This window comes from Salvelinus sp. IW2-2015, unplaced genomic scaffold (assembly GCF_002910315.2).
Source record: "Salvelinus sp. IW2-2015 unplaced genomic scaffold, ASM291031v2 Un_scaffold1009, whole genome shotgun sequence".
NCBI classification, from domain to species: domain Eukaryota; kingdom Metazoa; phylum Chordata; class Actinopteri; order Salmoniformes; family Salmonidae; genus Salvelinus; species Salvelinus sp. IW2-2015.
The window spans coordinates 223,440-236,124 of record NW_019942684.1 but is presented as its reverse complement, the minus strand read 5'-3'; the positions used below and the strand labels follow the sequence as shown (position 1 = coordinate 236,124).

The 12,685-nt window shown below is 42.3% G+C and overlaps 1 protein-coding gene across 3 annotated transcripts in view; it reads right to left on the bottom strand.

Moving 5' to 3' along the window:
• LOC112069416 (spliceosome-associated protein CWC27 homolog) overlaps positions 1–12,685 on the bottom strand; it is a 63,226-nt gene that overhangs the window by 18,583 nt on the left and 31,958 nt on the right. For 2 of the 3 annotated variants that reach the window (XR_011475337.1, XR_011475336.1), the window contains one exon: positions 2,093–2,200. The exons of the other annotated variant lie outside the window; for it this stretch is intronic. The gene's annotated coding sequence lies outside the window, so the exon portion shown is untranslated. The remainder of the gene's footprint in view (positions 1–2,092; positions 2,201–12,685) is intronic. 3 annotated transcript variants of the gene reach the window in all.

Sequence of the window (12,685 nt, the reverse complement as noted above, 5' to 3'; positions counted from 1 at the left end):
TGACACCCGATATGAACAGCTCAGTTTTGAAGTAAATGACACCCGATATGAACCGCTATTTTGAGTAATGACACCGATATGACGCCTCAGTTTTTGAGTTAATGACCACCCGATATGAACGGCTCAGTTTTGAGTAATGACACCCGATATGAACGGCCCCAGTTTTGAGTAATGACACCCGATATGAACGGCTCAGTTTTGAGTAATGACACCCGATATGAACGGCTTCAGTTTTGAGTAATGACACCCGATATGAACGGCTCAGTTTTTGAGTCAATGACACATGATTTGAACAGGCTCAGTTTTGAGTAATGACACCCGATATGAACGGCCCAGTTTTGGAGTAATGACACCCGATATGAACGGCCTCAGTTTTGAGTAATGACACCGATATGAACGGCCCAGTTTTGGAGTAATGACACCGATATGAACGGCCCAGTTTGGAGTAATGACACCCGATATGAACGGCCAGTTTGAGTAATGACACCCGATATGAACGGCTCAGTTTTGAGTAATGACACCCGATATGAACAGCTCAGTTTTGAGTAATGACACCCGATTTGAACGGCCAGTTTGGAGTAATGACACCCTGATATGAACAGCTCAGTTTGGAGTATGACACCCGATATACAGCTCAGTTAAAGTATGACACCCGATATGAACAGCTCAGTTTTGGAGTAATGACACCGATATGAACGGCTAGTTTTGAATAATGACACCCGATATGAACGGCTCAGTTTTGAATAATGACACCCGATATGAACGCTCAGTTTGAGTAATGACACCCGATATGAACGGCCCAAATTCTGATAATGACACGCGATATGAACGGCTCAGTTTTCAGTAATGACACCCGATATGAACGGCCAGTTTTGAGAATGACACCCGATATGAACAGCTCAGTTTTGAGTAATGACACCCGATATGAACGGCTCAGTTTTGAGTAATGACACCCGATATGAACGGCTCAGTTTTGAGTAATGACACCCGATATGAACGGCTCAGTTTTGAGTAATGACACATGATATGAACAGCTCAGTTTTGAGTAATGACACCCGATATGAACGGCCCAGTTTTGAGTAATGACACCCGATATGAACGGCTCAGTTTTGAGTAATGACACCCGATATGAACAGCTCAGTTTTGAGTAATGACACCCATATGAACGCTCAGTTTTGGAGTAATGACACATGATTGAACAGCTCAGTTTGATATGACACCCGATATGAACGGCCCAGTTTTGAGTAATGACACCGCGATATGAACGCTCAGTTTTGAGTATGACACCCGATATGAACGGCTCAGTTTTGAGTAATGACACCGATATGAACGGCCCCAGTTTTGAGTAATGACACCCCGATATGAACGGCTCAGTTTTGAGTAATGACACCCGATATGACGGCCCAGTTTTTGAGTAATGACACCGATATGAACGCCCAGTTTTTGAGTAATGACACCCGATATGAAACGGCTCAGTTTTGAGTAATGACACCCGATATGAACGGCTCAGTTTTGAGTCAATGACCCATGATTATGAACGGCTCAGTTTTGAGTAATGACACCCGATATGAACGGCCCAGTTTGGAGTAATGACACCCTGATATAGAACGGCTCAGTTTTGAAGTAATGACACCCGATATGAACAAGCTCAGTTTGAGTAATGACCGCGATATGAACGGCCCAGTTTGGAGTAATGACACCCGATATGAACGGCTCAGTTTGGAGTAATGACACCCGATATGAACGCTCAGTTTTGAATAATGACAATCCCGATATGAACGGCCAGTTTTGAGTATTGACACCGATATGAACGGCCCAATTCTGAGTAATGACACCGATATGAACGGCTCAGTTTTCAAGTAATGACACCCGATATGAACGGTCCCAGTTTTGAGAATGACACCGATATGAACAGCTCAGTTTTGAGTAATGACACCCGATATGAACGGCTCAGTTTTTTGATGTAATGACAACCCGATATGAACGGCTCAGTTTTGAGTAATGACACAATGATATGAACAGCTCAGTTTTTGATGAGTAATGACACCCGATATGAACGGCTCAGTTTTGAGTAATGACACCGGTCTGTTACCTGTGTCTTTCTGCTGGATCCCTTCTTCAGTTTGTTTCTTCATGTCTTCATATTTCTTCTTGCCATCCAGATATTCCGCCACCGCCTCGCTACCCGGCTTATTTTCCTCTATAGGGACACAGTAGTTAGCAGTCTGTTCATAGTTAACTAACAGACAGTTTGTTAACTAGGAGATCCTCAGCCATGGCCTCGCTCACCGGCTTATTTTCCTCTACAGGAAGTTAAAAACATAGTAATTAATAGTTGGATATACTCTGACATAGCCCTGCTGTCTGTCTGGCTTCTTGTCTCCTACAGGAACTTACTACGTTTAGTTATTAAACAGTTAATTAATGCGCATCCTAGTTAATTGGGAGAATAGTAAATCGGGACAGAATGCAGAGGAAATAACATCCAACATGTAAATAATCATCTGAAGCGCTGCCTCATTAGTAAGACAGAGGGTGTGTCTGAAAATGCACCACACTTATTCCCTATATAGTGCACTACTTTTCACCACAGCCCTATGGGCCCTGATCAAAAGTAGTGCACTACATAGGGAACAGGGTGCCATTTCAAACGCAGCGAGAGACCCGTTGAGTCACAGTGACAAACACAAGGTGAACGGATGTGATCTGAGGGAATGCTCCACTACAGTGCCTGCTGCATGGCCAACAGATCCAGCAGGATGAATGATGGGCTCACAGTTTAACAAGGAAACCCCTCTCTTCCTGCTCTGCGCCAGAGCCAGCCACATCCAACCTATTGGAAATGTTCCCAATGAAAAAGAAAGGAGGAAAAAGGGACTGAATGCTTCAACTTCAGCCTTGAGACTGGATGAGACTGCAAAGGGAAAGTATACCTCTGGGCAAGGAGGGTTTCAATGAGAAAAACAAGTGGCTCAAATAAGTGGATATAACCTTGTATTATTCAAGCATAACGATACTTACAAAGCACAGTAGCAGGTCTACTTACTACTTCAATTCAGTATCTGCACACTGAAATGAACCTTGGTACTTTGCCAAGAGAGGATACAGAATACAACACATCCAAACTCTGTAGAATGTAGTGCCCTTAAAGAGATAAACATGGAAGCATCCATAAACAGTGTCAGTTGAGATTTGGATGAAGTCTAAATGAAGGACAGAGCGTACTGCCTCCAGTAACGCAGGTTTTGGCCCTGCTCTTTCAAAGGAACCAGCTGATGACAGGTGAGGGATAAGCCTGTTGGCTGGCCAAGTGGCCATGGGAAGACAGGAGAGAGTACTCACACAGAATATATGAGAGAGGAGAGAGAGAAACCTTGAGTGCAATGCTTACTGTTCATTTCTAATATTTTTTTGTTGATGCTGTTAAATTCGTTTATTCTCAGTTGTTTAGTTCACTTCACTTGCTTTGCCAATGTAAACATATGTTTCCCATGCCAATAAAGCCTATTTGAATTTAAATGAGATAGAGAGAGAGAGTGTGTGTGTGTGTGTGTGTGTGTGTGTGTGTGTGTGTGTGTGTGTGTGTGTGTGTGTGTGAAAGAGAATGAGCGAGAGAAAGAAAGAGACAAGGGAGAGAATGAGCGAGATGAAAGAAAGACTTGAGGAACGTTTCCCACACCCGAGACACAACTAACAATCACACTTAGCAAAACACAGAACATGTTAACGATAAACAGTAAAAATCCCAACATGCGAGGGGAGAGAGCAGATCAAGCTGTAAGACTGGTTGATATGATATGAGAGTGAGACAATCTGGGTCAGGACAACCATCATACCCATTCCTCTCTCATCTCTGACTGACTGACAGGGCCAAGGCTACAGGGGCTATAGGGCCTGAAACCCTTGTACAGGTGCAGGTGCTGAAAGAAACGTGGAGCAGAGAGGCCGCGACACACTAACCCTCCACTCTCTTGTTCATAATCCTAATCTTTATGTAATTGATCACCTGGCCTAAAGGTACGGTAACAGAGAGTGCTGAGAGCTAAGCAGAAACAGAGGGAAGGGGGCCATATGTGAGATAATTGGTGAAACCTGACATAAATTGACTGGAACCAGGTAAGACCTGAGAACAAATTGTCATCTGTGAGGGGTGAATGAAGTGGGGGGTATAGATCACAGCTCAGTGTTGCAACACTGTTTCTACACTAGGTCAAATTCCACATGCAGAGCCTTGGGTGTAAAGGATCATCTTCCAATGGATTCTATAAACTACAGTGGGCCATCTGCAGGTGAAACAATAACAAAGCATTCTCCCTGCTCGTTTTGGTAAAAAGCTGAGGACTGGGGATGGAGGAAAGTAACCACTCTCAAATTCATAGACAAAGTTATGGATGCCATGGACTGACCATCCTTGATATCAACATTATAGTTTTAACTACACTCACGGCATTTCAAAGATACATACTTCGAAATCAAATGGGTACATTTCATAATGTGTAAGTCCAAAAATGGATGTAGCAACAGCAGATTGGACAGAGAGAAAGAAACCAACTTCTTGTTCTTTCAAATGGTTCATGTTGCTTTGACATACAGTACATGTCAACCTTCTGGACACAAGGGTTTTTTTGTTTTTTTTTACATTGTAGAAAATAGACATCAAAACTATGAAATAACACACATGGAATCATGTAGTAACCAATAAAAATTGTTAAACAAATCAAAATAGATTTTATATTTGAGATTCTTCAAAGTAGCAAAAGCTGTCACCAAGGCATTCTCTCAGCCAGCTTCATTTGATAGTCACCTGGAATTAATTTCAATTAACAGGTGTGCCTTAATTTGTGGAATTTGTGGAATTTCTTTCCTTCTTAATGCGTTTGAGCCGATCAGTTGTGACAAGGTAGGGGTGGTATACAGAAGATTGCCCTATTTGGTAAAAGACCAAGTCCATATTATGGCAAGACCAGCTCAAATAAGCAAAGCGAAACGACAGTCCATCATTACTTTAAGACATGAAGGTCAGTCAAGGCGCAACATTTGTGCAGTTGCAAAAACTATCAAGCGCTATGATGAAACTGGCTCTCATGTGGACCGCCAAAGGAAAGGAAGACACAGAGTTACCTCTGCTGCAGAGGATAAGTTCATTAGAGTTAACTGCACCTCAGAAATTGCAGCCCAAATAAATTCTTCACAGAGTTCAAGTAACAGACACATCTCAACATCAACTGTTCAGAGGAGACTGCGTGAATCAGGCCTTCATGGTCGAATTGCTAGGGAAAAAAACACTACTAAAAGGACACCAATAAGAAGAAGAGACTTGCTTGGGCCAAGAAACACGAGCAAAGGACATTAGACCGGTGGAAATCTGTCCTTTGGTCTGATGAGTCCAAATTTGCAATTTTTGGTTCCAACCGCCATGTTTTTGTGAAACGCAGAGTAGGTGAACGGATGATCTCCGCATGTGTGGTTCCCACCGTGAAGCATGGAGGAGAAGGTGTGATGGTGCTTTGCTGGTGACACTGTCAGTGATTTATTTAGAATTCAAGGCACACTTACCACAGCATTCTGCAGCGATACGCCATCCCATCTGGTTTGCGCTTAGTGTGACTATCATTTGTTTTTCAACAGGACAATGAGCCAAAACACCTCCAGGCTGTGTAAGGGCTATTTGACCAAGAAGGAGTGATGGAGTGCCTCATCAGATGATCTGGCCTCCACAATCCCCCGACCTCAACCCAATTGAGATGGTTTGGGATGAGTTGAACCGCAGAGTGAAGGAAAAGCAGCCAACAAGTGCTCAGCATATGTGGGAACTCCTTCAGGACTGTTGGAAAAGCATTCCAGGTGAAGCTGGTTGAGAGAATGCCAAGAGTGTGCAAAGCTGTCATCAAGGTAAAGGGTGGCTACTTTGAAGAAACTCAAATATATTTTGTTTTGTGTAACACTTTTTTGGTTACTACAGAATTCCATGTGTTATTTCATGGTTTTGATGTCTTCACTATTATTCTATAATGTAGAAAAGAGTAAAAATAAAGGAAATCCTTGAATGAGTAGATGTGTCCAAACTTTTGACTGGTACTGTATTTGTGGAAATGAACCATTTCTGACATGAAATAATTTAAAGGTTTTGCTGACTTATGTTTGGTGGTGGCATGTAGCCTAGTGGTTAGAGCGTTGGACTAGTAACCAAAAGGTTGCTGGATCAAATGCCCGAGCTGACAAGGTACAAATCTGTCTTTCTGCCCCTGATCAAGGCAGCTAACCCACTGTTTCCCAGTAGGATGTCATTGTAAATAGGAATTTGTTCTTAACTGACTTGCCTAGTTAAATAAATAAAATAAAATGTACTGACTGGAGAGGAGACTCCTTCCCTTGATCAGCATGAATGAGGCAAACTGGTGTGGAGTAAGGCAGTGACTGAATGGAGTCAGTACATAAAATACTGGAGATTTTTCACCATTTTGTGATCTAGATCTTCTGTGTGAATGGGACTCTACTTTGATAATGAATTCATGAACTAATGAGAGGGAGAGATGCTGAGATGAGAGAAAGAGAGAGCGCACAGAAAAACAGAGATGAGAGTGAGAGAGGGTGTGGTGGGTGGGGGGGAACCTGCATGTATGTTGACGTTTAGTGTCTCGAGGCGTTAATGTGCTTGTTTTAATCTCTGCGATCAGACGCCCAGGCAGTGATGTCACAGCGGGGGCAGACAGTGAGAAAAGAGCCAAGTGGTTCCAGTGGCACACTTATTTCCATAACAGCCCTCTGATGTCACAGACTCAGAAGACAGGCAGGCAGACTCAGTCACCTGGCTACTGGAGTCATGGTTATTCTGACTAGCAGGTAACGGCCCCAGACACCGACAGGACACACTGATGGGGGACAAAATAAACGTAACGTGTCGAGGACAGACCTCCTGTGTCTGGTCCTGTCATTTATTAAGAGCTACTGTAGTACTGTATAAGTCCTTCTGGCTGGAACACTGGGCCGCTGTCAGAGAGGATGGTATGTTATGCATGTGATCATCATTCCAGGATGTGAGAAATGGTATTTAGCACCCATGATCACAGGTTGAGGCCTATTCTTCAGAGAGATTTTAAAAACTAGCTCTTCTTTAGATCATAATGCTGTAACTGTACTTTACCTTCCACTACTTGGTGTATATAGCCAAGCATAGGCCTGAATTATATGGCCAGCAAAACATACAGGCCTGCTTTACCAGGGAGTAATGAGTCTGACCAAACCGATCCATAAACAAAATGTTGCTTGTTCATTCTCCAAACAATTTTAAGTGCTGTGAAGCCGGGCTGTARGGTACACGGTGTCCTCACACAACTTCTGACATCTAGGCTAAACTCTAAATTCATCCAGACAGTCTCAACTCATTTTAAAGCAGTTGCAGCATGGGTGTGTCTGAAATGGCACGCTATTCCCTATATAGTGAACTCATTTTGAGCAGAGCTCTATGGGCCCTGGTCCAAGGTAGTGCACCACAGGGAACAGGGTGCCATTTCAGACACAGGCCATGAGTTTGTTTTCTCAAAACGCCTAATTTGACTGAGTTCATACAACAGTCTTTTCTAAACATACGGTCAGCCTCTATGTTCATCTCTACTTAAATACACAAAAGTTCCCAACATTTAGATGTACAATTTTGTCATTTATTTGTGGGGGGAAATGTAAACATTTCCTGTATTGAAACGGTACAAACTGACATTTGTAAACTCTTTTGCGTGGTGTTTTGGTCTTTAGCAATTTTTTACGTTGAATTTGAACGTTGAACTTGTAAACCGTTTCAGCAACAAAGTTCTGCTCTTAAAAATAAATGTATGCAAACAATAAATCTGCAGTACTTAGTTGGATATAACACTAAAAAGAGTATTATTACAAGAAAAAACATACACTAGTCTATACTTTCTGGACAGTGAAGTCAAACACCAACTTGGACAACATCCTTCATTCATCAAAATGATCTTCGAGACGATTGTATACTTCCTCTACTACCCAAGTATAGTATCATTACTATCTAATTTACTTGTAGTGCATTTAAGGTTTAAAAAGGCCTCTGAGGTTTGTAATTTCCACTTTGAAATTTCAGACTTTATTTTACCTTATGAAAAATGTATCAAAAAATATACCCTACAAAAATGTCCATTAATTATAATCCACATAATAATAAAAATGTCCTGTTGCTGCAGGATTATTTTCCTGCTGTAGCAAACTGGATCGAATCAAGATCCTACCTCTGTAGCAACGACTCTGCTGCAACATGACAATTAAGCTTCTGGTTTGCAGATAAGATATGGGGCCTGATTCAATCCCTCCAGATATTGGGTTCCCAGGGTTAGTACACTGCGACAATGCACATTTGTATTAATGACAGCAAATGAAACAATGTTTACTATATAAACCAAAAAGAAACCCAACTGTATGATTCTCTCCAGAAGTGATATTAATTATATAGGGGTCCAAAGTTACGAGGAGAATCAACTGACACAACGGTCATATCTTCGGTGCCTGTCTCGTGTCTTAATTACTGGAGGCCAACAACTCTGCTGCTGTGACTACAACTCCTACAGTAGAACTACCATCATTCTAACGGTTCTAATATAGTCTGTTTAGAGTGAACAGGCAGTTTCTCAGAGAAGTTGTCAGTTCACTTCAGGAGGAACTTCACTGAGTAACAAAAAGCTAAAGTCCAAGAGGGTATTTGGGGTTGGATGGCTATCATTTAGGTCGAGGAAACCATGCAATTATTCTTATTTCACAAGGCATTTAGCCCACGAATACTCCAAATTCTGACCAATCATGGGATTCCCTTAGCAGAGACTTGTGAAGTGTTGGGCTGGGGCCACTCTACAGGCCTCCTCCCCCGAGTCAACACGGATGTCTGCTCTGCTGTTCGAGGTGCAAATCTTTCCCTTTGATTTATGAAAGCAAGAAGTGATCTCCTTCCATCTTTCCCATTCACCCCTAGCGCTCTGCCCCCTCGCAGCAGCCCGGGACTTGCAGGATGCTGAATGATGACTCCCTCGGGGCGCTACACGAGGAACTCACTTCACCCTCTCCAGCTGTTGTCACTAACTACTATATTTGAGTTTGATGGCCATTCTAACTACATTCCTCCCCTAGCTGTCTCCTGGGCCTTGGAGAGCTACAAATCCCAGGCCTGATGTGGGTTGTTGTGGACGACAGACACCTCTTCGTTAGGGAAGCAGGCTCCTCTCTTGCCCCAATCAACGCCTTTTCAAGACGAGGCAGAAACCTGTGAACTGACAGAAACCTAAGTTAAATCTAAGTCAATTGAAGTTTTTTTTAAATTAATTTCTTCCACATCCACAATTTGACTGACAAGGCGCCATTGAAATAAAACACGCTGTGCACACAGGCATAACCTGTATAAATAACTCAAAGTGGTCAAAAGAATGTTGCCACACCATTGAGGGTGGGTATAAAACAGACAGTGACGCTCTTATTTTTGGCTCTCAGAACCAACACTTATTCCAAGAAAGAAAAAAAATCAGACTAAAGGAACATGCTATAATTCATCTTGAAAATTGAAGAGATAATAAAAAATAAATTATAACTCAAAAAGGTTCCTCATGTCTCTTTTAGCACTCTGCTGGGTGAATTCTGAGGAGACAGTTGGCTTTTTCATTTCAATATGACTCCGCATGCCAAGAGCGGGTAGTGGGCTGCTGCTGTTGCTAGTGCATGAAGGAGGAATGCGTTTGCTTTTGGGACTGAGCACAAAGAATGCTGTTACAAAACAAAATGAGATCAGTTTGTGTCTGGGATCAGATCCATTTGTGTCTGGGAACAGATCCGTTTGTGTCTGGGAACAGATCCGTTTGTGTCTGGGAACAGATCCGTTTGTGTCTGGGAACAGATCCGTTTGTGTTCGGAACAGATCCGTTTGTGTCTGGGAACAGATCCGTTTGTGTCTGGGAACAGATCCGTTTGTGTCTGGGAACAGATCCGTTTGTGTCTGGGAACAGATTCGTTTGTGTCTGGGAACAGATCCGTTGTGTCTGGGAACAGATCCGTTGTGTCTGGGAACAGATCCGTTGTGTCTGGGAACAGATCCGTTGTGTCTGGGAACAGATCCGTTGCTAGTGAAAATAGCCTCTACTAACACCTAGGAGAATAACATGCATTGAATGACGGTTTTCTCTCACATTGCATTAACATCTCATTTAATATACAATATTTTCCATTCTAAATTACATTAGTGATTTGAGGTGATAAGTTAAAACGGGAATCTTACAGCTAGAAATAGGCAAGACATTTCAGTTCAGAGAAACGGACGTTTTTAACATATTCTTACAATTACAAACTCTGTGTTTAAACTTCAGGGCCGGTATCCACAAAGTGTCTCAGAGTAGGACTGCTGATCTAGGATCCATTTAATCTAATCAAATATGATCTGAACGGACAAACTGATCCTAAACCAGCACTCCTACTGAACAACCCTTTATGGATACAGGCCCAGGCTTTCGTCTGCCACTAGCTTAACTGACCCAGATAGATGGAGCTCCCCTTCTTTGTTTTTCCTGGTATTTTGTTGGAGATTGCAGAGTACATGGTGAACATGCCTCCTCCAAACAGTCCATGACCCAACTTGGCCAAGCAGCCAAGGTGGGGTGTACATCCCAAATGGCACCCAATTCCCTACATAGGTTCACTACTTTTGACCAGTGCGCTATATAGGGAATAGGGTGCCATTTGGGACACAGCCGGCGAGGACTCCATCCAAGCACAACGTGCGCAAGCAGGACCGGAATTCCATTCTCTTAGATTTCATTCTCTTCAAAAATAAGACAAAGAGAAATCTAGAACACTTCCATCTTCTTGTGTGTGTGTTCATCAATAGTGTGTTTGGCAAGCTGAAAAAACGATCTAGATGTGTTGTTGTTCTTGAGCAAACTGTTCGGTCACAATTGAAATTTATCAAAAGCCGCTCTGAAAACATTTGAGGGAAACGGCTTTGCAAACACACCAGTCTCCTGCCAACAGTCAGAAATTCAAAACGTCTTTGGGTCTAATGGTCCTCTCCAAATATCCTCTCTCTTTTGAAAGTATAAAAGAAGAATAGCCCTTTCTTTGACAAGAATGTGAGGAATGTTGACAGGGTATTCAAGTGCATGGCAATGTAGGTATGTTTAGGAAGAGATGTCTGTCTTAATAGCAGACCAGTGAGGTCATGATGATACAGAACATCATGTCAGCAAGTTCACTCACCAGATTATATCTGGACTTTCTCTACAGAATACAGACAAACCCACCACAGCACAGCTGCATCTGGGCTTCTTCAGCATCTGGGCTTCTTCAGTTGACCGCTGCCCAGAGGTTAGGCTGAGGGGTCAGATCTTTGGCTCCCTCTGGGAATTCAATGTGAACACTGTGACAGACAACAGTCTCCCCATTCAAAGCGGTTTAAAAAGGTTTTCCTGAGCCCACACTAATCCTTAGAGAAAGTTGGGCAGAAACCTTCTTTACCATGCAGAGAGGGCATGTTTTATTAATAAACCAAGACTCACTGACCATGTTTAGGTCACACTGATTTAGGTTTTTTAGTTACGGCAAAATCCAAAATTCTAAAAAGGCATTCACACATCTGAGCTATCTTTGTTGCAGGTGCAAGGTAACAGTTGAATAACCTGAGAAAAAMAAGAAACCCGCTCTTTATTAAAACCTCTTGACACTACAGGGGGTGCTGTTTCAACTTGGACATTTATCGTTCCCAAATTAAACTGCCTCGTACTCAATTCTTGCTCGTACAATATGCATATTATTATTACTATTGGATAGAAAACAATCTCTAGTTTCTAAAACCGTTTGAATTATGTCTGTGGGTGAACCAGAACTCTTTCTGCAGCGAAATCCATGACAGGAACTGCGAAGGTCTGAAAACGAGGCTCTGTTCTCAGATCAGTTTAAAGCTCTGTATGTATCCTATGGGTCGACATGAACTGCCACCCGCCTTCCCCTGGATGTCAGTAACCAATGAGAAGTGGAATGGAGTGTCTACGTAGTTCTCAGAGCTTATAAAAGGCCAAGGAACGAAGTGCGCTCTCTTTTCGTCGTTCGTCATTGCGCAAAGCAAGACCTCAAGATGGCATTTTGAAACGCTCAGTTATCGGCCTTAGCTATATCCGTCTGTAATTGAATTCGATATAGGTGTTAGAAACATCATAACGAATATTTTTAAACCGAGTTATATCAGTTTATGCGAGTATATGCTATTTTCGGAATTTCCTTAGTATTGCGTTTTGGGAATGTTGTGGCCACATAGCTATTGTTAGCTGCTAATTCCGAAGTTGAAGACGACGTTTTACAACCAAGCAACGATTCTTTTGGACAAAGGACACCTTGCCCAAGATTCTGATGGAAGCTCGTCCAAAAGTAAGAAACTTTATGATGTTATTCCGTATTTATGTGGAAAAATGTAAACGCATTTGTCCGCCGTTATTGCGGCACTAGTCTGGCTGTAACGCACACTGTATGTCTAGTAACGTAATTTTAAAAATCTAACTCAGCGGTTGCATTAAAACTAATGCATCTTTCATTTGCTGTCCAACCTGTATTTTTAGTCAATCTAATCGATAAATAATCGTAAACTTAGTGCCTTTCCAAGATGCGCCGCCAGAATGCATGACCTGTTGCCACTGATCACATGGTAGAA